Source organism: Lepus europaeus, chromosome 3 (genome assembly GCF_033115175.1).
Source record: "Lepus europaeus isolate LE1 chromosome 3, mLepTim1.pri, whole genome shotgun sequence".
Lineage (NCBI taxonomy): Eukaryota > Metazoa > Chordata > Mammalia > Lagomorpha > Leporidae > Lepus > Lepus europaeus.
The window spans coordinates 83,013,984-83,037,195 of record NC_084829.1 but is presented as its reverse complement, the minus strand read 5'-3'; the positions used below and the strand labels follow the sequence as shown (position 1 = coordinate 83,037,195).

General features: G+C 39.1%; 1 pseudogene; it reads left to right on the top strand.

The window, feature by feature from the left end:
• LOC133756587 (transmembrane emp24 domain-containing protein 5-like) overlaps positions 1-22,831 on the top strand; it is a 91,606-nt pseudogene extending 68,775 nt beyond the window's left edge.
• The last annotated feature ends 381 nt before the right edge of the window (positions 22,832-23,212 follow it).

The window sequence follows — 23,212 nt, the reverse complement described above, 5'->3', positions numbered from 1 at the left end:
ATCTCACCAGGAAAAGAGGAGTCATGTGAGTTCTCCCTGTGGGACCCTATCTAAATTCCACTACTCCAGATATATATCTTCCAGTGAAAAACCCCCAAAATGATCTGCCTGTGAGACCTGAATAAGTCCTCCACCATATCCTGCAGCTCTTGAACTGGCAATATAAGTCTCAGGAGCACCTTGACCTTCCCTGTGGGACCTAGGGAAGCCTCTATTTCCTTTCCACTGCTGCAGATCCATTATTTCCAGGACACAATCACCCCCATAACCTATATTTTTTTTCTGTGGGACCTGAACAAGATACATTTCCTCTCCTGAAGCTACAGGACTGTGACCATTAGTACTATATTCCTCTGAGCCTTCAGAATCCATCCTGCAAGATCTAGAAAAGACCTTAACAAATTATGTGTTGCAGGTCCAAATGTGCCAGTGAACAATCTCCACCATAACTAGCAATTACCTCCATGGAACCAGAGTAAGGAGTGGGACTTTTGGTGCTATATGTTCCAGCCCCACCTAGCCTACCCAGAAGGACCTGGAGAGGGTCCAATCTACATCACACAGTTTCAGTAAAATAAATATTGGTGCCATAGCTCCCCAGCCCCGAACTATGCAGGCTTCCTGGAAGGACATAAGGACAATATCCTCTGTGTTCCACAGTACTAGAAATGTGGCTACTGTCATTGCAAACCCTGGTATAATTGACACCCAGCCCTCTGGAGCTCTAAGATACACACCTTTGGAAATTCATGTCCAATTCAAAGCCATACTACCACTTCCACTAACTGCTGCCAGCTAGATAATTATGGTGCTTGAAGACATTGTTGATGATGAACATAACTGAAGAAGTTAATAAGAGGTTATATTTCTGGGCTCACTTAAAACCAAAAGCAAAGCAAATATCCAGTGATGCCTGCATTCCATCTGAACAAAAAAAAAGTCCTTTCAAACAAAAGATACTACATAAAGAACAAACTGTTCTACATGTACGTTTACCAATATAATGACAAAGAAGACATAAAAAATCAAGGAAGTGTGACAGCTCCAAAAGAACACAATAGATCTCCACAAAGAGACCCCGATTTGAAGGAAATCTATGAAATGCCTGAAAATGAATCAAAATAGTGATGCTAAGGAAACTCAGTGAGATGAAAGAAAATACAGGTATTCAATTCAAACAAATTAGAAACATACTCCATGAGATGAGTAATTGAACAAAGAGATATAAGCTATTAAAAAATCAATGAGAAATTTTGGAGCTATAAACTTCAAACAACAAAATAAAAAATACAACTGAGAAATTTAATAATAAAATGGAACAAGTGAAACAATTTCTGATCTTCAGGACAAGACTTTTGAAATAATATAGTCAGTAATTTAAAAGAATGAAGAAAGCTTATGAGATATATGGGATACCATTCAGCAAACAAATACTTACATAATAGGACTACCTGAAGGAGGACAATAGGAAAGATCACAGAAATAAAATATGAATATTTCTGAAGTTTTAAAAGTGATATGAACATCCAAATATAGGAAGCTCCAAGGACCCAAACTGGAGTCAAACAAAAAATGCTTTCTCCAAGTCATATTATAGTCAAATTGTCAAAAGATAAAATGAGATAATCCTAAAGACAGTGAAAGAAAAGCTTCAAGTTACATCTAAAGGAAAACCCATTACATTAGCAGACTTATTACCAGTAACTCTAAGGACCAGAAGAAAATGGAATGATAAATTAAAGGTCTTGAATGAAAAAAAGTTTCAAACCAAGAATATTAGAGAAGTGAAGCAGAAATAAGCAACATATTAAAAATCAGCAAGCAATCACCAAAAAAGGGGTAAGTTTTTATCTATCAATATTAAATTTGAATGTAAATGGGTTAAATCTATCAGTCAAAAAAATACAGGTTAAGCAAACAGTTTTTTAAAAACAAACTTAACTATGTGCTATCTGCAAGAAACTCATATCACAGTTAAAAATACACATAGACTGAAAGTGAAGGATTGTGAAAAAGTACCATGGAAATGGAAATTTAAAATATACATGAGTTTTATTCATACCAGATAAAACACTTCAAACCAGCATCATGAAATAATGTGAAGGCAATAAATCTCCTAATAAAACTACAAAAGAAGTTCAAAAAAGCCAATAGGAATATTTTAAAAAATCGCAGTACCATGTCATTACCTATCAATAATAACCTTGAATGTAAGTGGACTAAGCTCTCCAATTAAGTGATACAGACAGGCTAATGGAATTAAAAAACACAATATATCTGTAAGCTGCCAACAAGAAAAATACCTCATCAAGAAAGATACACATAGACAGAAAGTAAAAGGGTGGAAAAGATATTCCATGCTATCAGAAAGTAAAAATGAACAGGAGTAATCATTCTAACATCAAAAAAAAATGGACTTTAAGTCAACAGCTATTAAAAGAGAAAATGAGATTGGATTAAGATGGCAGAATAGCCGGCGCCACGGCTCACTTGGCTAATCCTCTGCCTGCAGCGCCGGCACCCCAGGTTCTAGTCCCGGTTGGGGCACCGGATTCTGTCCCGGTGGCTCCTCTTCCAGTCCAGCTCTCTGCTGTGGCCCGGGAAGGCAGTGGAGGATGGCCCAAGTCCTTGGGCCCTGCACCCGCATGGAAGACAAGGAGGAAGTGCCTGGCTCCTGGCTTCGGATCAGCACAGCGCACTGGCCGCAGAGTGCCGGCCGTAGCAGCCATTTAGGGGGTGAACCAACAGAAGGAAGACCTTTCTCTCTGTCTCTCTCTCGTACTGTCTAACTCTACCTATCAAAAAAAAAAAAATGGCAGAATAGGGAGGGAGCTTGCTGCTCTAGTCTAGGAGAAGATAGCTTTTAAAAAGTTAAGAAAGTGCAGTCTCAGAGATGAGCTAGAGTAAAAATGGCAGAGCAAACTCCACAAAAAATACAGGGAAACTATGGATCAAGTGGAGGGGGAGGACATACACAACTCAGGACCCCAGCAGCCAAGAACATCAGCACCAGCTCTGTAGTGAAGTGAGACCAGTTTGCAACAGCCTGAGCCACTGGCAATAAAGCTGTGGAAAGACCCTGAACAGAATCTGGCTTGGATTCCTATGGGGGACAGTGTACCTGCGAAAATAGAGGAGAAAAAAGGTGGGGGCTCATTTCTCTCTCCCCAACTACCCTGCAACTGTTGCTGTTGATTTCTTTCTGAGAGGATTCACTCTGAGAGGAGGAGTGTGGTGGGGGCAAGAGGCACAGAGTCACCACACAGACCCCAGGAGTCGGGTGAAAACAGGCCTGCTGACTTGTTTATTTCAGTTGCTACAGCTGCTTATATAGCCAAGGCAGCCAATCCAGTCAAGGGGCGGTCTATGCCCTAACCAATCACAGCCTGTTGCCAGGCAGTTTCTGTTGTCAGCAGCCATCTTGGCATGACCTTTTCACCTCAGTGAACATCTTGGCATGACCTTTTCACCTCCTCATTCCACCACATGCAATGACATCTTATAACAAGCCAATGGAGGGCAGGTGTAATTTTGAACATATGCAACAGCTGAACCAGCTCATGTGTGCAAGTCAAGCATCAGGCCAAACAGAGATGCCTGAGTCTGGCAGGGAAAACTGACAGGGGGCTGGGTGCTCATGGCTGTAGGAGGCTTGTGTGCCAGGACTGAAAACACTGTGCCTATATGGGAGGGTTAAGGGTGTGGATGGGACTTTGGAGTACTGTGTTAGGCTCCACATGTTCAGTGCTCCCTGATTTCCTGTTGAGGATCATCGCTGCACAGATTCTTTGTGTGGTTCTTGTGGCACTGCAGATGAATATTAGACCCATTGGGGCTAGCATCTAGGCACTGCTTTCCTTTGAGGAGAGGAGGTGAGCTGAGATTACACCAACAGAGCAGAACAAAAGAGATATACCATGCCAAACCTGGGTGTCATCAAGGACACGCTCTTCACCATGGAGCACTGAAAAGAGCTACCTGGCCACTCTCCAGCACACACCTCTACATATTCACTGAAAAGGCAGCAATCCACTAATCCACACAGGGATAGTCCAAAGGTAAAAGCCATCACAAGGAAAAAAACAAAGAAGAAACCAAGACATACTACAAGACAGTTGTAATCAAAAAAGGCTGCTATTGGTACAAAAATAAATGGATAGACAAATGGAACAAAATAGAAACACCAAAAATCAATCCAAATCACTTTTTTTGAACTTTTATTTAATAAAAATAAATTTACAAAGTACAGCTTTTGGATTACACTGGTTTTTCCCTCCCATAAATTCCCCCCAAACTGCAACACTCCCATCTCCCGCTCCCTCTCCCATTCCATTCACATCAATTTCAATTTTAATTATCTTTATATACAGAAGTTCAATTTAGGTTGGTGCCATGGCTCACTAGGCTACTCCTACACCTGCGGCGCTGGCATCCCAGTTCTAACCCATGTGGGGTGCTGGTTCTGTCCCAGTTGCCCCACTTCCAGTCCAGCTCTCTGCTGTGGCCCGAGGAAGGCAGAGGAAGATGGCCCAAGTGCTTGAACCCCTGCACCAGCAAGGGAGACCAGAAGGAAGCACCTGCCTCCAGGCTTTAGATCAGTGCAGCACACCAGCCACAGCGGCCATTTGGGGGGTGATCCAACGGAAGGAAGACCTTTCTCTCTCTCTCTCTCTCTCTCTCTCTCTTTCACTGTCTAACTGCGCCTGTCAAAAAAAAAAAAGATCAATTTAGTATATATTAAGTAAAGATTTCAATAGTTTGCACCCACACAGAAACACAAAGTGTAAAGTACTGTTTGAGTACTAGTTGTAGCATTAATTCACATTGTACAACACATTAAAGACAGAGATTCTACGTGAGGAGTTAGTGCACAGTGACTGCTGTTGTTGACTTAACAAATTGACACTCTTATTTATGGCATCAGTAATCACCCTAGTCTCTTGACATGAGTTGCCAAAGCTATGGAAGCCTTTTGAGTTCACCAACTGTGATCTTATTTAGACAAGGTCATAGTCAAAATGGAAGTTCACTCCTCCCTTCAGAGAGAGGTGCCTCCTTCTTTGATGGCCCATTCTTTCCACTGGGATTTCACTCGCAGAGATCTTTCACTTGGATTTTTTTTTTTTTTTTGCCAGAGTGTCTTGGCTTTCCATGCCTGCAAAACTCTCATGGGCTCTACAGCCAGCTCCGAATGCCTGAAGGGCTGATTCTGAGGCAAGAGTGCTGTTTAGGACATCTGCCATTCTATGAGTCTGCTGTGTATCCTGCTTCCCATGTTGGATCGTTCTCTCCTTTTTAATTCTATCAGTTAGTATTAGCAGACACTAGTCTTGTTTATGTGATCCCTTTGACTCTTAATACTTTCATCATGATCAATTGTGAACTGAAACTGATCACTTGGATCACTTGGATTAATGAGGTGGCATTAGTACATCCCACTCTGATATGTAACAGAGATCACTTTTCAGTTAACTTTAAACACCTAAGAATAATTGTGTGTTAATTAAAGAGTTTCTCATAGTGTCCATTTCAATTCAACTGGTTTCTTTTTTGATGCTCAGTTAGTTGTCATCGATCAGGGCGAACAGTAGTGTCCCTTTTTCCCCACATCCTCGCCAGCATCTGTTCTTGGTAGATTTGTATGTGAGCCATTCTCACCAGGGTGAGGTGAAACCTCATTGTGGTTTTCATTTGCATTTCCCTGATTTCTAGTGATCCTGAACATTTTTTCATGTGCCTGTTGGCCATTTGGATTTCCTCTTTTGAAAAATGTCTATTGAGGTCCTTGGCCCAACTCTTAAGTGGGTTGTTTTTGTGTAGTTTCTTGATCTCTTTGTAGATTCTGGTTATTAATATTTATCTGTTGCATAGTTAACAAATATTTGTTCCCATACTGTCAGTTGCCAATTCACTTTCCTGATTCTTTTGCCATACAAAATAATTTGTTGGTGTCGGGTCGTAGATTTAGATCTTTAATCCATGTTGAGTGGATTTTTGTGTAAGGTGTAAGGTAGGGGTCTTGCTTCATGCCTCTGCACGTGGAAATCCACTTTTCTCAGCACCATTTAGTGAATAGACTGTCCTTGCTCCAGGAATTGGTTTTAGATCCTTGATCAAATATCAGTTGGCTATAGATGCTTGGATTGATTTCTGCTGTTTCTATTCTGTTCCATTGGTCTATGCACCTGTTTCTGTACCAGTACCATGCTGTTTTGATAACAACTGCCATGTAGTATGTCCTGAAATCTGGTATTGTGTTGCCTCCGCTTTGTTTTTGTTGTACAAGATTGCTTTGGCTATTCGAGGTCTCCTGCATCTCCATATGAATTCCAGCATCATTTTTTCTAGATCTGAGAAGAATGTCTTCGGTATCTTGATTGGTATTGCATTGAATGTATAAATTGCTTTTGGGAGAATGGACATTTTGATGATATTGATTCTTCCAATCCATGAGCATGGAAGATTTTTCCATTTTTTTTGTATCCTCTTCTATTTCTTTCTTTAAGATTTTGTAAAATCGTAGATAAGTTTAACATCCTTAGTTAAGTTTATTCCAAGGTATTTGATTGTTTTTGTAGCTATTCTGAATGGGGTGATCTTAGAAATTCTTTCTCAGCTGTGGCATTGCCTGTGTTTATATAAAGGCTGTTGATTTTTGCGCGTTGATTTTATGTCCTGCTACTTTGCCAAACTCTTCTATGAGCTCCAATAGTCTCTTAGTAGAGTTCCTTGGATCCCCTAAATAAAGAATCATATCATCTGCAAAGAGGGATAGTTTGAGTTCTTCCTTCCCAATTTGTAACCCCTTAATTTCTTTTTCTTGCCTAATAGCTCTGGCTAAAACTTCCAGAACTATATTGAATAGCAGTGGTGAGAGTGGGCATCCCTGTCTGGTACCAGATGGCAGTGGGAATGCTTCCAAATTTCCCCATTCAATAGGATGTTGGCCATAGGTTTTTCATAAATTGCTTTGATTATATTGAGGAATGTTCCTTCCATATCCAGTTTAATTAGAATTTTCATCATGAAAGGGTGTTGTATTTTATCAAATGCTTTCTCTGCATCTATTGAGTTAATCATATGATTTTTCTTCTGCAGTCTGTTAATGTGGTGTATCAGATTGATTGATTTGCGAACATTGAACCATCCCTGCATACCAGGGATAAATCCCACTTGGTCTGGGTGGATGATCTTTCTGATATGTTGTTGCATTCTTTTGGCCAGAATTTTATAGAGGATTTTTGTGCCTGTGTTCATCAAGGATATTGGTCTGTGTTATTCTTTCAATGCTGCATCTTTTTCTGCTTAGGGATTAAGGTGATGCAGGCTTCATAGAAAGAATTTGGGAGGATTCCCTCTTTTTTGATTGCTCTGAATAGTTTGAGAAGAATTGGAGTTAGTTCTTCTTTAAATGTCTGGTAGAATTCAGTGGTGAATCCATCTGTTCCTGGGCTTTCTTTGTTGGGAGGGCATTTATGACTGTTTCAATTTCTGTCTCAGTTATGGGTCTATTTAGGTTTGCTATGTCTTCATGGTTCAATCTAAGTAGGTTGCATGAGTCCAGGAATCTCTCCATTTCTGATGGATTTCCCTGTTTGCTGGCATACAAGTCCTTGTAGTAATTTCTGATGATTCTTTTTATTTCTGTGGTGTCTGTTGTTACATTTCCTTTTTCATCTCTGATTTTATTGATTTGGGTCTTTTCTCTTCTTTTTTTAGTTAGTTGGGCCAATGGTGTGTCGATTTTGTTTATTTTTTCAAAAAACCATCACTTCTTTTGGCTGATCTTTTGTAATTTTTTTTTATTCAATCCTGTTGATTTCTTCTCTGATTTTAATTATTTCTCTTCTCCTATTAGATTTGGGTCTGGTTTGCTGCAGTTTTGGTAGATCCTTCGGATACATTGAAAGCTCATTTATTTGGTGCCTTTCCAATTTTTTGATGTAGGCACCTATTGCTATAAACTTTCCTCTCAACACTGCTTTTGCCGTATCCCATAAGTTTTCATATGTTTTGTTGTTATCCTCATTTACTTCCAGAAAGTTTTTTTTTTCTCTTTTGATTTCTTCTATGACCCACTGTTCATTCAGCAGTATGTTGTTCAGTCACCATGTGTTTGCATATTCTCTAGGGATTCCTGAGTTGCTAATTTCCAACTTCATTCCACTGTGGTCTGAGAAGCTGCATGGAATGATTCTAATTCTTTTTAATTTGCTGAGACTTGCTTTATGGCCTAGTATGTGGTCAGTCCTAGAGTAGGTTCCATGTACAGCTGAGAAGAATATGTATTCTTGAAGTGTAGGATGAAAAGTTCTGTAGATATCTGTTAGATCCATTTAGGCTATAGTGTCGATTAAATCTGCTGTTTCTTGTTGATCTTCTGTCTGGTTGATCTGTCTATTTCTGAGAGTGGGGTACTGAAGTACCCCAATACTATTGTATTGAAGTCTTAGTGTCCTTTTAAGTCCCTTATCATATCTTTTAAATAAACAGGTGCCCTGTAATTAGCTGCATATACCTTTATAATAGTTACATCTTCCTGGTGAATTGATCCCTTAATCATTATATAGTACCCCTCTTTGACTCTCTTAACAGTTTTTGTGTTAAAGTTTATTTTGTCTGATATTAAGATGGCTACACTCGCTCTTTTTTCATTTCTGTTGGCTTGGAATATCTTTTTCCAACCTTTCACTTTCAGTCTGCATGCATGTTTGTTGGAAAGATGAGTTTCTTGTAAGCAGAAATAAATGGGTTTTGTTCCTTAATCCATTCAGCCAGTCTTTGTCTTCTACCTGGAGAGTTGAGGCCATTAATGTTCAATGTGACTATTGATAAGTAGTAACTTTGCCCTGTCATTTTCCCAAAGATATTACTAATATATGCTTTGAACTTCCTGTGATCTTCTACTGGGAGGTTTTCTTCCTTTACCTTCTTTCATATTGATGGCCGTGTTTCTGTATTTCTATGTGTAACACATCTTTAAGCATCTTTTGCAGAGCTGGACGAGTGGCGACGAATTCTTTCAATTTCTGTTTGCTATGAAAGGTCTTTATTTCACCTTCATTCACAAATGAAAGCTTTGTAGGATATAATATTCTGGGCTGACAGTTTTTCTCTCTTAGTACCTGGGCTATATCTTGCCATTCCCTCCTAGCCTATAGGGTTTCTGATGAGAAGTCTGCTGTGAGTCAAATGAGAGATCCTCTGAGAGGAATCTGACATTTCTCTCTTGCACATTTTAGAATCTTTTCTTTGTGCTTCACTGCAGTGAGTTTGATTACAACATTTCATGGTGAGGATCTCTTTTGGTCATGTTCCTTGGGGGTCCTATGTGCTTCCTGTACCTGGATGTCTCTTTCCTATTCCAAGCCAGGGAAGTTCTCTGCTAATATCTCGCTAAAAAGGTCTTCTTTTTATTTCTTTATTTTTTTTAAATTTTATTTAGTAAATATAAATTTCCAAAGTACAGTTTATAGATTACAATGTCTTCCCCCCCAATAACTCTCCTCCCACTCACACCCCTCCCATCTCCTGCTCCCTCTCCCATTCTATTCACATCAAGATTCATTTTCAATTCTCTTTATATACAGAAGATCAATTTAGTATACATTAAGCAAAGATTTCAACAGTTTGCACCCACACAGAACATAAAGTGTAAAATACTGTTTGAGTACTAGTTATAGCATTAATTCACATTGGACAACACATTAAGGACAGAGATCCCACATGAGAAGTACGCAGTGACTCCTATTGTTGATTTAAACAATTTGACACTCTTGTTTATGGCATCAGTAATCACCCTAGGCTCTTGTTATGAGTTGCCAAGGCTATGGAAGCCTTTTGAGTTCGCCAACTCTGATCATATTAGGACAAGGTCATAGTCAAAGTGGAAGTTCTCTCCTCCCTTCAGAGAAAGGTACCTCCTTCTTTGATGGCCCCCTTCTTTCCACTGGGATCTCACTCGCAGAAATCTTTCATTTAGATTTTTTTTTTTGCCAGAGTGTCTTGGCTTTCCATGCCTGAAATATTCTCATGGGCTCTTCAGCCAGATCCGAATGCCTTAAGGACTAATTCTGAGACCCGAGTGCTGTTTAGGACATCTGCCATTCTATGAGTCTGCTATGTATCCTGCTTCCCATATTGGATCGTTCTCTCCCTTTTTTATTCTATCAGTTAGTATTAGCAGACACTATTCTTGTTTGTGTGATCCCTTTCACTCTTAGACCTATCAGTTTGATCAATTGTGAACTGAAATTGATCACTTGGACTAGTGAGATGGCATTGGTACATGGTTCCTGTACTAGCATGTTTCTGTCCTTCTCCAAACCCGGGAAGTTCTCTGCTAGTATCTCGCTAAAAAGGCCTTCTAATCCTTTCTCTCTCTCCTTTATGGCAATCAATGCCTTCAGGAACTCCTAGAACCTGAATGTTGAATTTTTTAGTAGGATCCTGTATATCCCCAGCAATATATTTTAGATTTCTGATTTCCTCTTCTTTTCTTTGGTTTGACTGTATACTTTCCTGTGCTCTGTCTTCTAAGTCAGATATTCTCTCTTCTATTTCACTGATTCTTTCTTTAAGGCTCTCAAAGGTGTTATTCATTTGCTCTATTGAATTCTTCACTTTGATTTCTCTTCAGTATCTCAATTTCATGTTTTACTAAATTCCTCATTTCATTTTGATTCCTCCCTAAGATTTCATTTTCAAGAGAGAGATTTTCTTTCCTGTCCTGTATGCTTTTCTGTAGTTAATGCAATCATTTTTGATAACTTCTAAGTGTTCTTTTTTTTTTGGTATTTTTTTAACTTTTATTTAATGAATATAAATTTCCAAAGTACAGCTTATGCATTACAATGGCTTTTTCCCCCTCCATACCTTCCCTCCCACCCACAACCCTCCCAACTCCCACTCCCTCTCCCATTCCATTCACATCAAGATTCATTTTCAATTATTTTTATATACAGAAGATCAATTTAGCATATATTAAGTAAAGATTTCAACAGTTTGCACCCACACAGAAACACAAAGTATAAAATACTGTTTGAGTACTAGTTATAGCATTAAATCACAATGTACAGCACATTAAGGACAGAGATCCTACATGAGGAGTAAGTGCACAGTGACTCCTGTTGTTGACTTAACAAATTGACACTCTTGTTTATGGCTTCAGTAATCTCCCTAGGCTCTTGTCATGAGTTGCCAAGGCTATGGAAGCCTTTTGAGTTCACCGACTCTAATCATATTTGGACAAGGTGATAGTCAAAGTGGCAGTTCTCTCCTCCCTTCAGAGAAAGGTACTTCTAAATATTCTTATCATAAATTTTTTTGAAATCCGCATCTTGCATTTCTTCTATCCCATCATCTTCATAATCTTCTATTGGAGTGTCATTTTCATTTGGGGGTATCTTAATGTCTTCCTTGTTCTTGTTTCCTCAGTTTCTGCATTTGTTGTTTGGCATTGTGAAGACATTCTTTTGTTTCTTCTTTTTTTTTCTTGCTGTGGTGTCTTCCCTTGTTATACTATGACTCTAGATTAAGTGCCCTTTCTGCTTTGGTGAATCTCTAGAAGCTTGTGGTAAGTGTGGCCAGAGAGCTCTGTTCAGTTCTTCAGGGTTAAGGGTGTGCTAAAGGTGACACACCCAGGTTTGGTGTGGTAAATCTTCTCTTTCTCTTTTTTTTTTTTATTCGGAAGGGAAGTAATTCTGCTCAACTGAGCTCTTCTCCTTTATGGCAATCAATGCCTGAGTGCTAGCCCCAGTGGGTATAATATTCGTCTGCTCTGTCCCAAGGACCACACAAATGATCTGTGCAGTCCTCAGTGTAAGCTCAGATTCCCCTGCAATGTCTCTCAACAGGTAGCCAAAGCTGCCCGAGTTTGTGGCATCTCACACCAAGACTACTCAAGTCTCAGCCACACCGTGAGTTCTCCTACACAACCTCGGTTGCTTTTTTTTTTTTTTTTCACAGTCCCAGTTCATAAGTTCCACACACTCACTAGGTCTTAGTCTCCTGTTATTACTCCCAACCAGAGTCATGTTTTTGTGTTTTGTTGAGAGCGGGTGCAGCCCCGAGCTGGCACAGCTGTAACATATGTCCAAAATGGCACCTGCTCTATTATCTCACACGCCATTGTAAGGTGAATGGAAAGAGAGAATCGTGTCCATACCAGTCCCTTTTATTTTTTCTCTCTCCTCTAGTTAGGCTGGTGTACTTTCCCCCACAGGGCTTCAAGCCTCGTTCCCGCTAGGCTCTTCCTGCCACTTTTCCACCAGTGTCTCAAGCTCATGCAATTTCCTGCCAGTGTCTTGGGCTACTGCGGTTTCACCTCACCTCCCTTTCCAGCACTGGTGCATAGACTCGGCAGCTGGGGTCCCGAGCCATGGGCATCTGTGCCCTCCACATAGGTCCACTGTGTCCCACTAGTTCCAGAAGAGTTTCCTCTGCAGTTTTTTCCCTAACTCTTCCCTGAGACTACAGTATCTCCACTTTTATTAAACTGTCTTTTCCCAGACTATCAGTATGCTCCCTCCCTATTCCGCCATCTTGGAGCCATCCTCTATCTTTTGATCCAATGATTTTTTCTTTCTTTCTTTCTTTTTTTTATTTTTTATTTTTTTGACAGGCAGAGTGGACAGTGAGAGAGAGAGACAGAGAGAAAGGTCTTCCTTTTCCATTGGTTCACCCCCCAGTGGCCGCTGAGGCTGGCACGCTGCGGCCGGCACACTGCACTGATCCGAAGCCAGGAGCCAGGCACTTCCTAAGGGCTTGGGCCATCCTCCACTGCACTCCCAGGCCATAGCAGAGAGCTGGACTGGAAGAGGAGCAACCATGACAGAATCCGGCACCCCAACCGGGACTAGAACCCGGGGTGCTGGCGCCACAGGCGGAGGATTAGCCTAGTGACCTACAGCGCTGGCCTGATCCAGTGATTTTTAACAACTCTTTTCTCAACTGTTGAGGAACAGTTTTTTTGTTTGTTTACATGTTTTTTTCATAGTATTTGTTGAACTCTTTAATTAGAGTAGGGTTAATCTTATGACTAAAAAGTTAACTGATATGTTATCTCAAAAGGTAAAGAAAAACAAAGATAGAGGGAAATAGAGGGAAGGAGGGTGAAAGGGATGGAGGAAAAAAGGGAGGCAGAGGGAATATCATTATATTCTTAGACTTGTATCTACAAATCATAGAAAATCTGTTAATTAATTAAAATGAAAATGAAAAAAATTTTAAATGGATCCATAGAATAGAATAGAATAGAGACCTCCAAAGGAAATCCATGTATTCACAGCCAATTGATTTTTGAAAAAAGAGCAAAAAATATGCATTGGTAAAAGTGTAACCTTTTCAATAAATGGTCCTGGAAAATTGGATATCCACATGCAGTGGAATGAGCCTAGCCACTCCCCCACTTTTCCACCATGTATAAAAACCAATTTGAAGCAGACTGAAGCCAAAATGTAAGACATGAAACTTCCAAACAGCTAGTAGAAAAAAACATGGAAACACTTTGGGACACTGGAATTGGAAAATATTTTTGGATTACATCTTAGAAGCACAGGAAACAAAAGTAGAAAATAGATAAATGGGATTTTGTAAAACTAAAGAGCTTCTTCAAAGGAAATAATCATCAGAGTAAAGATAAAACCAACAGAATGGGAGAAAATATTCACAATTTATACATCTGACATGGCGCTGGTAAGCAGAATATAAAGGAACTCAAACAACTCAATAGATAAAAATCGAATAATCTAATATAAAATTAGCAGTAGATCTACTCTGTGAGTGAGATCCCAGTGGAAAGAATGGGTCATCAAAGAAGGAGGTACCTTTCTCTGAAGGGAGGAGAGAATTGCCACTTTGACTATCACCTTGTCTAAATAAGATCGGAGTTGAAAATTCAAAAGGCTTCCATAGCCTTGGCAACTCATGACAAGAGCCTCAGGTGATTACTGGTGCCATAAATAAGAGTGTCAATTGTTTAAATCAACAACAGGAGTCACTGTGCTCTTACTCCTCATGTAGGATCTCTGTCCTTAATGTGTTATACAATGTGAATTAATGCTATATCTAGCACTCAAACAGTACTTTATTCTTTGTGTTTCTGTATGGGTGCAAACTGTTGAAATCTTTACTTAATAAATACTAAATTGATCTTCTGTACATAAAGAGAATTGAAAATGAATCTTGATGTGAATGGAATGGGAGAGGGAGTGGGAGATGGGAGGGTTATGGGTGGGTGGGAAGTTATAGGGGAGGAAAAAGCCACTGTAATCCAAATGCTGTACTTTGGAAATTTATATTTATTAAATAAAAGTTAAAAAAATTAGTAGTAGATCTAAATAGACATTTCTCAAAGGAAAACATACCAATGATCAACTGGGATATGAAAAAATGCTCAACATTACTAGTCATTAGGAAAATGAAAATCAAAAATACAGTGAGATTGCCATTCTAGATGTCATTCTAGTTAGCCTAGCCATGATCAAAAAGGCAAAAGATAACTAATGCTGGTGAGAATATGGGGAAAGGGGAACATGTACAGTTAGTGGGGATGTACACCAGTGTGTAAAACAAAATGGAGTTTCCTCAAAACACTAAAAATAGAACTGCCATATAATCCAGAAATCCCACTAATGTGTATATGTTCAAAAAAACAAAATCACACTCTCAAATAGACATTTGAACTCCCATATGAATTGCAGCACTATTACTGAGGCCAAGAATGGAAATACCAAAGTGTCTAGCCACTGATGATGCATAAGGAAAATGTGGTACATGTACACAATAAAATACTTCTCAGGTATTAAAAAAATGGGAAGAAGATGAAATCTTGTCATTTGCAACAACATGAATGGAATTGGAGGGTGTTATGTTAGGTGAAATAAGTCAACTACAAAAATTAGCCACATTATTTTACTCTATGAAATCTTAAAAATGTTGATCTTATAGAATTTAGGAATGTAATAGTGATTAGCAGATGCTAGGGAGTGTACCATTGTAAGAGGCACATGAGATTGTTAATTAATGGCAAGTAAGTTATAGTTAAGTAGGAGTAGGAAGTTCTGCATTTACAAACTGAAGAACAAAAAACTATGGTTATCTCAATAGATGCAGAGAAAGCATCTGATAAAATACAACATTGTTTCATGATGAAAACCTTAAGCAAATTAGGTATAGGAGGAACATTCAAGGAAATCAATGACAAATCCATGGCCAACAAAAAAAATTGGTATCCTTGCACACAGAGAAAAGTACATATAGGTATGCAAGGTAGTACACTCTGACTTCTGATTCTATGGTCTTCCCAAATGCTTAGTTTGGCCTTTAAGCAGATGGAAAACTTCAGAATATAGCATTCCATCATAAACCACTATACTTAGTAAAATAAGCCAGTCCAAAAAAGGCAAATATCATATGTTTTCCATGATCTGTGGTAACTAATGAAGCACAAAAAATTATAACATTGATGAGAAAAATTGACATTTTGAGATTTGATTATTGTTTACAGTCCTTGTTTCCATTGTTGGGAAACAATATTTTGTTCTTCTTACTATTTATTGAGTTCTTTACTAATTTCAGGGTTTAGCTTATGATTATAAAATAAACTGAAAGTATATCATTGTGGGGCCAGTTCTGTGGCTCAGCGGGTTAACGCCCTAGCCTGAGGCACTGGCATCCCATATGGGTGCTAGTTCTAGTCCCGGCTGCTCCTCTTCCAATCTAGCTCTCTGCTGTGGCCTGGGAAAGCAATAGAAGATGGCCCAAGTCCTTGGGCCCCTGTACCCACGTGGGAGACTTGGAAGAAGCTCCTGGCTCCTGGCTTTGGATCGGCATAGCTCTGGCTGTTGCGCCCAATTGGGGAGTGAAACAGCGGATAGAAGAACTCTCTCTCTCTCTCTCTCTCTCTCTCTCTCTCTCTCTCTGCCTCTCCTCTCTGTGTAACTCTGACTTTCAAATAAATAAATAAATCTTTAAAAAAAAGAAAGTATATCATTGTAAAAATTAAAGAATAACAAGAAAGGAGGAGAGAAGGTGGAAATGTGGGTGGGAGAGAGGGTAGAGTGAGAAGCATCACTACGCTCCTAAATCTATGTATATGAAATACATGAAATATGTCCACCTAATGCAAATAAAAATTTATTTTAAAAAAAGATGATATTTTGGATGCTTTCTCTGAACAGAAATGTAAAATGCTTGAAAGGGTAAAATATTTAAGAATGGTTGAGCATTACACAATGAATACATATAATAAAAAAAATCACATAGTACTTTATAAATATGTACAACTGTATGTCTATTAAAATTAAAAATTAAAATTCCAGAGTTAAAAATAACTAAATAGGCCGGTGCCATGGCTCAACAGGCTAATCCTCCGCCTAGCGGCACCAGTACAGTACACCAGGTTCTAATCCCGGTTGGGCTGCCGGATTCTGTCCCGGTTGCCCCTCTTCCAGGCCAGCTCTCTGCTATGGCCCGGGAGTGCAGAGGAGGATGGCCCAAGTGCTTGGGTCCTGCACCCCATGGGAGACCAGGAGAAGCACATGGCTCCTGGCTTCGGATCAGCGCGGTGCGCTGGCAGCAGCACGCCGACCGCAGCGGCCATTGGAGGGTGAACCAACAGCAAAGGAAGGCCTTTTTTTATTATTATTATTTCATAAATGTGAATTTACAAAGTGCAACTTTTGTATTGTTGTAGCTTCCCCCCCTCAACCTCCCTCCCTCCCGTGGCCCTCCCCTCTCCCTCTCCCTCTCCCATCCCGCCCTTTATCGAGTTTCATTTTCAATTACCTTCATATACTGAAGATCAACTTAGTATATACTAAGCAAGGATTTCAACAGGCTGCACTCACACAACCGCACAAGGTATAGGGTATTGTTCGACTAGTAGTGTTTTTAAGTTTCATAGTAAAACACATTAAGGACAGATATCCTACGTGGGGAGCATGTACCCAGTGACTCCTGTTGTTGATCTAATAATTGGCACTCTTATTTATGATGTCAACAATCTTGCTATGAGCTGTCTAGGCTATGGAAGCTCCTTGAGTTCACTGACTCTGAACTTGTTTAGTCAAGGCCGTATCACAGTGGAGGTTCCTTCCTCCCTTCAGAGAAAGGCGCCTCCCTCCTTGATGGCCTGTTCCTTCTGCTGGGGTTTGTTCACCAGGATCTTTCATTTAGATTATTTTTTGCCACCGTGTCATGGCTTTAAAGGAAGACCTTTCTCTCTGTCTCTCTCTCTCTCTCTCTCTCTCTCTCACACTGTCCACTCTGCCTGTCAAAAACTAAAAAAAAAAAAAAAAACTAAATGAAATTTAAAAAACATTGATCTGTGTCTCCTTTGTTTTTTCTGCCTCCACATAAGCATCACAGTTTAATGCCCCATAGATTGTAAGAACTGAAATCACTGAAATATCTGCATTTATGTTGATTTCATGAACAGAAGCAAATGCCACCAAATCTGCTTAGACAACATTCATTTTAGTGGCATGGCATTTGACATAATCTTTCCAGTACAGTGATCTGTTTAATCATTCAGCCAAAAGATACGTTAGCTTAAGTTGCCCCCTAGAGGAGGCCAGGAGAAAAATTAAATTGTTAAATAGTAAAGCAAAGTCCAAATGAAATGCAAAAGGAGTAATAAAGCCCTTACTGTTTATGTATTTCCCCCTTATCTCGTGTGAGAATGAAATAATTAACTAATAACATATTTCATACAACATAAGCACTAATAATGTATTTTTCACAGACAGACCGAATTTATTCAAAGAAAATAAACTTGCAGTGGTCAGCCAACTTCCAGCATGCACACAGATACATACAGCAGACTTACCACATGATCCAGTCATCACACTCCTGGAAATATATCCAAACCAAAAGAAATCAGCATATTAAACAATTACATGTACCCTCATGTTCATCACAGCACAATTCACAATAGCTAAGATATGGAATCAAAGTACTTGTCCATCAACTGTTGACTAGATAAGGAAATTATACTATGTATAAACTATGGAGTACTATTAAGCTGTAATAAAAACATGAAATCCTGTCTTTTTCAACAAGATGAATGTAACTGGAAACCATTATACTTAGTGAAATAAGCCAGTACCAAAAAAACAGTTATGATATGTTTTCCCTGATCCAAGGTAACTCATAGAGTAACTGAAATGTTATGTATTTGAGTAAAATAGACATTTTGAGATTTTATGATTGCTTATGGTCCTTGTCTCTTCCATTGAGGAACAGTGTTTATTTTTCTACATACTCTTTGTTGAACTCTTTTATTTACTGTAGGGTTATATGATCATTAAATAAACTGAAAATAGATCTTTGTAAAAATTAAGAGTGGGAATATGAGATTTAGGAGGAGGAGGTTTGGAACATGGGCAGGAGGCATGGTAGGGAGGGAAGTGTAACTATATTCCTGAATCTGTATAAATGAAATACATAAAACTTATATAACTTAAATAAATTTTTTTAAAAATCAATTGCTTGGGGCCTGTGCTGTGGTGTAGTGGGTAAAGCCTCTGTCTCCAGTGCCGGTATCCTATATGAGTGCTAGTTAGAGTCCCAGCTGCTCCATTTCCAATCCAGCTCTCTGCCATGGCCTGGGAAAGCAGTACAAGATGGCCCAAGACTTCGGAAGAAGCTCCTAGCTCTTGGCTTTGCATCAGCTCAGCTCTGGCCATTGCGGTCATCTGGGAAGTAAATCAGTAGAGAGAAGACCTCTCTCTCTCCCTCTCTCTCTCTCTCTCTCTCTCTGCCTCTCCTTCTTTGTATAACTCAGACTTTAAAATAAATAAATAAATAAATCTTTAAAAGGAAAGAAAGAAAGAAAGCCCATGTAACCAAAGATTTATCTCCAAATTTTTGCCATAACTCTTGAAAAATCCTTATTTGTAAGCTGTTACTTGGAGCTCACCAATGATTTGGGGACTTTACTGTAGTGACAACATCTTTATGGGTTTTTAAAACAAAGGGTAGTTTTTCACACATGTTGTCAGTTGTAGTTTGGCTAGGTGCTCTGTTCCCTATTTTATATTGATACAGATTAATGAAGTCTTCCTCTCAAATATTTCCAGTCACTGTGGCAGAAGGAAGAAAATTTTAGAGGCCCCTACACTGGTTATTACATGACTTAACCTTGAAATGATACATGTCAGTTCTTGTTACAACTCATCACATAGCTTTACTCAATAACAAGAGAAATAAGAAAAGCAATCCAATCCAGGGGGAAGAAATGAAAATATCTGAGTTGTGACATTTATGATGCCTAGGGAAGTATCACATTAGTTGTTTGCTATTACAAACAATTCTGCAAAGAATAACCTTGTACATCTATTGCTTTTCAAGTATATCTGTAAAAACAAATTCTCAAAAATAGGATGGCTGGACCAAATGTTATAAACATTTGTAATTTTCATAGATATTGTCAGAGGTGCTTTATATAGTAAGTCCTGCAATTAATTTAAAATTTGACTTGTAAAATTTCAAATTATTCATGAAAAATTTAGAATGTATTGAGTAAATAAATTTCAATGGATTTATGAGCTGTGAACACAAGTAGCTATATTATGAAGACTTTTATGATAAATTTCACAGGGGTATTGGAAATGACATTGAGTTAGAGTTGTTGTTAGAGAGGGATTATGTACAGCTAAAATGATTCAGCAAGTTGAGCCTAATGGATGTATCATTCTCTATCATACCTCCCCTAATGTGCTTCCCTTAAATCGTTTGTAGCTACAAGAGCAATAACTTTGGAGTAAGAGCACCTGAGTTAAAATCCCCTTCCTTAAGTAACTGGTTCATCTTTGGAAAGTTGCTTAAATTCTTGATTGCCAACATATTCTTCCCATAAATCCTCAAAAAAATTTTTTTTGTTATATTAACTCTTTGCTTCTGTATCATCTTGTAATGTAACTCATGCTATAAATTACCACAGTCAACCCCTGAATTTCTCAGCAACCTAAAATCCAAACAATAGGTAACTTCATCTGCTTGCTTGAGATTGGAAGAGAAATTATTTCAAAGGTGTCAGGTTGATTAACAAACCATTTTGAATGAAAAACAAAAACTTCATATCCTCATTCAAATGTGGAAGTTGAAAAAGTTGATCTCATAGAAGAAGAGAGTAGAATACTTACCACAGGAGTCCAGAAAGAGTAAAAGGGGTTTGGGATAGAAGGAGACTGGATGACAGCTATCAAAATACAGTCAGAGAGGAGGAATAAGTTCTACTGTTCTACAATGCAGCAGAGTGAGGCAATAGCTTACAAAATTTTATTATATGTTTTATAAAGAACTAGAAGAGAGAAATTCAAAAGATGCCAACACCAAAAAAAATGGTAAATATTTAAGGAGACAGAAATGCTAATTACACTGATTTGATCATTGCACATTATATACATGTATCCTATTATCACACTGCACTCGAAATAAATATTATGTATCAGTGGAGAAGTGACAGAACAGAGTCTCTGTGGGACAGTGAAGAAGGAGGGCAGACACACTGCTATGATTGACTGGTGCAGCCACCTTCCATTTGGGAGTCACCAAATTCAATGTCAAAGTAGGAAGAAGTTGCCTCATGCCCTACCCACCAGCAGCTTTAGCTGAGGGGGAATTCCACAGTCCTTCACTAACTTTAACTCCAGCCTGTGGAGCTGACTGGGATCTGAGCAACTACTTCATTCCAAAAAGAAAAGCTGCTTTGCCTCCCTTTCCTTGACCAGCCCTGTAAGGTACCAGAATAAATTGACTGTGTAAAGCCATGCAGCTGATTTTTGTTCCACAGATACTAGAAGCTATTAGAGCCAGTCAGGGAAAATTGTGGGGCAGAGAGCAGACCCCCTGCATCCTGAAACTATGAGTTTTGGACACTGTCCCTCTATTGATCCAGGGGATTTCCATTCAACTTTTGGGAGCTAATGCCAGCAGCAGCCTACAAAAAAATTCCCAACCCAAACTGAAGACATTGCTTCTGTTCATGCTCCTGGGAGACCCAGGCACAAAACTCAGCAACACCCTTGTATGCCTTGTGAGAACTGGGAGAATTTTTATTTGTTCCTGGTGGAACTGGGACTACTGATGTTGGTATTATAATCTTTAGAGTAATTCAAACTCACTAGTGGTAACAGAAGTGCTCTATTTGCATTGCTGTGCTCAGATAAGTGGTTTATCGTCAACACTCCACTACCACTCTGTAAGATCTAGGTAATAACCTCACTGTACCCTACCCTACAATGCCAGGACTATAATAATAAGTACTAATTTCCTAAAAACCCAGTGGATAGTGGGACCTGCAGAGCTACATACCTATAGCCCACCTCCCTAGAACCATACCTGAAGTGCAAAAGCTACTATATATCTTACAGTTACCCTGTAGGGCCCAAGCAGAGTTCTGTTCACATTTTCCAGTCCTGGGACTAGGGCTGTTAGTGTTATATGCTTCAGCACTGGTTGCACTGTCCTAGCAGGGCCTAAGGAAGGGCCCATCCACATCAGACCTTCCTAGAGCTACAATTATTGGCCCACAAGCCAGAGAATCACTCAGGTTTTCCAGTGGAAAGAGGTAGCAGTCTACTTTGTGTCCCTCAGTGCCAAGAACAAGACCCTGGCTATCACAATCTCCAATGTAACTGACAAGGAATTCTCTGGGGAATGAAGATAAATATCCTGGGAAGCCCACATTCACCTCAGAATTAAACTTCTCACCCTACAAACTGCTGTAGATACAGCTGATATTGACTAAAACAAAATTACTCAAAGGTTACACTTCTGGTATCACCTAGAACCAAAGCTGAAGCAACAAGTCAAGTGATACCTTGCATTTCATCTAAACTATAAACTCCTTTCCAATAAAAACCTATACCACAAAGAAAGGACTATTACACCAGATATGCAGATGTCAATGTAAGAAAACAGGAAACATGACGAAGGTAGTGTGATACATCCAAAAGCATGCAATACTAATCAATAAGTTGATCTTCATCTGAAGGAAATCTATTAAATGTTAGAAATATATTAAGAGAGAGCATTTGTCACCAACAATGGCCACCCAAATTTCTAAGGGACTCCAGGTTTCTCTGCCAACCAAGAGGAGGAATCCAGGGAGGAAAAGCTGAGCAGAGGCACCAGTATCCTTGTCCAGCCCAGGATTGCCCAGTGGGCATGGGCAACAAGATTTGGCTGCCCTGCCAGGGGCGGCAGGCTTCACTCCCTCCTTAGACTGTGACTTCACCTTTACCCTTCCAGCTGGCCAGAAGGAGTGTTTCTACCAGCCTATACTGCTGAGGGCCTCGCCAGAGATCAAGTACCAAGTTTTAGATGAAGTGCTATAAGATACTGATTTTCATCTTGCCTCTCCAGAAGGCAAAACCTTAGTTTTTGAGCAAAGAAAATCAGATGCAGTTCACACTATAGAGATGGAAGATGGTGACTACGTGGTTCTACTTTGACAATACATTTAGCACTACTTCTGAGAAGGTGATTTTCTTTTAATTAATCCTTGATAATATGGGAGAACAGACACAAGAACAAGAAGATTGGAAGAAATATCAGCACAGAAATGCTAGACATGAAACTGGAAGATACCCAGGAATCCATTAATAGCATCAAGTCCAGACTAAGCAAAAGTGACCATATACAAACTCTGCTGAGAGCATTTGAAGCTCTCATACAAGAAACCAATTTTGATAGAGTCAATTTCTGTACTATAGTTAATTTGGTGGTGATGCTGTTGATGTTAGCCATTCAAGTTTATATGCTGAAAGTCCTATTGATGATAAGAGGGAAGGTAGAACTTAAAACTCCAAGCAAGAGTACTTAACACTAAAAAAAAAGAGGATGGAAAAATGCAATAAACCGTTACAGTTAAGAACATTGTCTTCCAAAATGCTTTCAAACATTGCCATTCAGTGCAAAACAAGTATAATTTCAATGTTAAAGGGAAATACTCACTTTCTCTATAAGTAATCTTATCAATATGCCTGTATGTAAGTATATAATGAGAGTATTTTATCAAATATAGAATTAACTGAATGAAGCCATAGTAATAACTGCATTTTCCTAAGTTTAATAAAATTGCTAATGACATAGGTGACTTAAATAACAGCATGGGACCTAAATGCAATCCCAAATAATCTGCTTTTTTATTTATTTTTAATTTATTTTTCTGCCCAAAGAAACCTTTTATTTAATACAGACTTCA